This window comes from Myotis davidii, unplaced genomic scaffold, assembly GCF_000327345.1.
Source record: "Myotis davidii unplaced genomic scaffold, ASM32734v1 scaffold461, whole genome shotgun sequence".
Classification (NCBI taxonomy): domain Eukaryota; kingdom Metazoa; phylum Chordata; class Mammalia; order Chiroptera; family Vespertilionidae; genus Myotis; species Myotis davidii.
Window position 1 is genome coordinate 1,229,434 of NW_006295825.1, and position 4,044 is coordinate 1,233,477.

The window sequence follows — 4,044 nt, forward strand, 5'->3', positions numbered from 1 at the left end:
CCTCCCCCCCATCCCATCAGGCCTTGCTCTCTCAGCCACTGGGCTTGCCGTTGTGTCGGTGAGTCTGGTGAATGGGGAGCGCAAGCTAGCTTGAATTAAAGGACTCTTTGCTTTTGCATTGGACTGGCTGGCTCCCTGATGGGCACTTGGGAATCTTGAAATCTGGGCACAACAGTAGGTCCTTGCTTCTCATCACTTTGAATATTTCTTGCCACTCCTCAAAGGCCTCCATTTTTTTTCCTGAAGGCCTACATTTTTAAAAGAGGGATGGAAATCTTTGTGTAAACATCAGCTTCTGTGTATCTCTCTGTAAAAACTCTAGAAATTGTGTTGGAATTATAAAAAATACATATCTATTTCTGTGCCTTTCTTTCTTTGTATATTTCATGTTTCTATCTTAAGACAAATCAACAAGGCTTTCTTTCTTGGTTCCTCTTTCTGCTTTTCCCTTTTTTGCTTTTTTGTGTCTCCTCTCATTTTCTTTCTTATCTTCTATTTCTTTCCCTTAACTTTCAATAGTGAAAAACATTTTTATTTTTTTATATTTGTTGATTTTTATTTGCAATCTCTTTTTACACAATTTACAGACTCATTCCCATTCTGATTGTATAAGTGCTAAGTGGCAGAAAGGTCTAGAATAAATACATCAAAACAAAGAGGCAAAGCTGTGAAAGAAACTAAGTTGCATGCAGCAGTTCTATCTCTGACGAAGGGGGGTGTGTCAGGAAATGATACAGAGTAAGACAAAGCAATTGGACAGTTTGAGCTAAAGTTCTTTCAATCATCTTTATCTTTAGCTCCATGTTTAAAGATACTTATGAATCCAATGGAATTGAAACTTCCATTTTTGTCAGTAGGTGCTTCTCTGTACAGCTCCTCCACTTTCTTGTCTATAAACCTACCTCCCATCCCTGTGAGCAGCTCTCTCAGATAATCTTCCTGAGTGGTGCCAGTTGCTTCATCATCAAAGTAAACAATAGCATTGCTGATGACATCTCCAGGATTTGTGCCATTTTACTTCTCACCAAACATCATGAAGAGCATGGTGAAATGTACAGGCCCTGGAGTCCACTGGATTCTTCCCTAGAGGAGCATGCATATCATGCAAACTTCCTTGTCACTGAAACCTCGGTTCTGATCAATCAAGTTGAAGGCCTCCTTAAGCTCCTGAATCTATGACTGGTCAAACCTGACAAGCACATTAGAGGCTGCCTGCTGGGGGCGCTTCTTGGTGGTGTGGTCTTTGCTTTTGCTGGACACGGTGGCTGTTTAATTCGCCACAGAACCCAGGCTGCCTCGCAGGAGACAACGAGCAACTCCTATGAAGCGGTGCCATGACCTGAAAAACATTTTAAAATAATTTATTTGAAAAATGATATAGAAGAAAGAGTACAGGTTTCAGATCACACAGACAGGGCTTCAAGTCCTAGTTCCTCACTTCCAAGTGAGGGATTTGAGCAAATTATCATCCCCTCTAAGATTCAGTTTCCTTAACTGTGAAGTCGGGCAATGCAGCCTACCCCAGACTTGTCAGGATTACCTGAGATAAAGTATGTGAAATAGCCAACATGATTAAGTGGCCAATAAACGCTGGCTCACCTTCTCACTCAAATAGTTTTATGTTCTTTGTTCTTAATTTTGAAAGCAAATAAATGGAATGTTTTCTATTTCTCTCAAAAACTTGCTTTATACTTAGCAAACCTGAATTTGCTTTTTCTTCCATTAATAATTAGTTGGGGTTTTGATGGAAATGGTTTTTCCACCCATCACTGTCTCATATCCTATTAGACATTAATAGAAGTCAAATAAGTTTGCATGTGATCTCTTCTGATACATTCATGGTGCATACTGGCCTATTAAAAGCAATTCTTGCCCTAGCTGGTTTGGCTCAGTGGATAGAGCATCGGCCTGTGGACTGAAGGGTCCTGGGTTTGATTCTGGGTAAGGCCACATGCCCAGGTTGCGGGTTCAATTCCTAGAGTGGAGCCTGCATAGGTAGCCAGTCAGTGATTCTCTCTCATCATTGATGTTTCTATTTCTCTCTCCCCTCTGTCTTCCTCTCTGAAATCAATACAAACTGACTTTTTTAAGCAGCTCTTTGAGCACTTTCTGGTAGCAACTTTAACTCAGTATTTTACCTCCTTAGTTGACCATACTTTCATGTAATGATTATTCACATCCTCCATAAAATTAGAGCAACCCCTTTTACAAATCTAGAGAGATAAGTGGGCTTCTATAAACTTCAAGCAATTTTCCATAAATATAAATTCTTTTAACAGAGAGATAAGAGTTAAATAGCATCCAGTTAAAAGTGTATTCTGGGCAAGGGCCTACAGAATTTCAATTTGGTGTTTTGGGTTGTCTTGATGTTGACTGTTTTACTCTTTTTTTAATGTGGCTATCAGTGAAAGGACACTGGCTGAGTGTTCCCACAGAGTACTAAGAGTACTTTGTCACAAAGACAAATCACACACATTCATTTTTAAAAAAAAATATATTTTTATTGATTTCAGAGAGGAAGGGAGAGGGAGAGACAGAAACATTAATGATGAGAGAGAATCCGATCAGCCACCTCCTGCATGCCCCACATTGGGGATTGAGCATGCAACCTCATCAGGAATCACACCTTGACTTCCTGGTTCATAGGTCAATGCTCAACCACTGAGCCACGCCACCAGGCCACACACTTTTTTTAAAACCTGTTTTCTTGTCATGAACGTGGGAGATCAGAGGTTTTTTTACGGGCTTGCTCTGAGCACCCAATGAGATTACTACGTGAAAGTGCAGCCTATACTGGAGCAGCTCAGACTAGTTACAAAATAATGTCTTTGGGATACGGTCAATCGAGGGAAGGACAGAAATAATCATCATTGCCCAATTGGCCAGGGGGAGATCTTTGAGCTCAGACCCAACCAGGGTTGATTTTTCTTTCCAAAGGAATTTTTAGGGTACACATAGCACTCAGATTAGATGACTTAGGCCTGGAGATATGGGCTAGTGGGAGGAAAGAAAGAAAATACACTATCATAGGGTTGTTATGAGGGCAAGGTAAACATACAATAAAGATAAGCTATTATTAGACAGTAGTAAATGCTGTACTGTTTGAGAAAGACATATCTAAGCGTCTAATAAAAGGCACTCATGCCCACTTATAGAACTAAAAGCAGGCAAAATATCCTCAAAATTATCAGAAAGAAAAAAATCCAAAGAAAACACAGAGAATCTACTGAAAGACAGTAAAAATGAAGATATGCCAAGGAAGCATAAAAATAGAAAACAAAATAAGGTTACAGAACTAAAACTATACATAATAATTAAAATAAAAAATGTGAATGAGATGAACTGAATGAAAGAAAAATACTCAAATTAATCAAACAAACAGAATCAGTCTACAAAAAGCCACATCGAAAATCAGAAATTGATAAAGCCTAATATTGGCGATAATGGGGCAAAGCTATCCTGGGAAAACAAATTGGTATAACATTTCTGGAAGGAAGTTAGCCTAATTGTATCAAAACATAAAGCATTCATTCCATTGTATTGAGCTAATCCACTCTAGAGATTAGCCTGAGGAGAAAATTGCTCAAAAGCAAAAAGCTGAGCTCAGGATGTTTATCATTGTGTGTTTATGGTGAGAAAAAAAAAAAAGCAAACAAACTAAATGCTCAACAATAGGAGACGGGTTAAGTAAACTATGGTTTATACCAGTAAATGTCCTGAATGGTTGGCAAACATTAACAATTATGGTGTTAGTCTATAGCTTTTGGCTTGGATATCCATCCGGTCCATATTCTGAGTGAAAAAAGTCATTACAGAAGAACATGTAAGTCATGATCTCATGTATGTGAAACTATACATACAATTCTATGTGTATATACTGCATAGAGATGCCTAAAGGATATTCACCAAAATTGTTATGGCTCTTGCTCTGGATGATTTTGGGGGGATGATTTTTATTTCTTGTTTTGTACTTTACCTTGGGTAAAAACATTGGTCGTGAGAACACTGTTTTCGTGTATGTGTCTAAAAACCTATAGCCCTTTA

The 4,044-nt window shown here is 38.6% G+C and overlaps 1 pseudogene; it reads right to left on the reverse strand.

Moving 5' to 3' along the window:
* Nucleotides 1-584: 584 nt before the first annotated feature.
* Nucleotides 585-3,832, reverse strand: LOC102764567 (annotated as a pseudogene).
* Nucleotides 3,833-4,044: the final 212 nt, after the last annotated feature.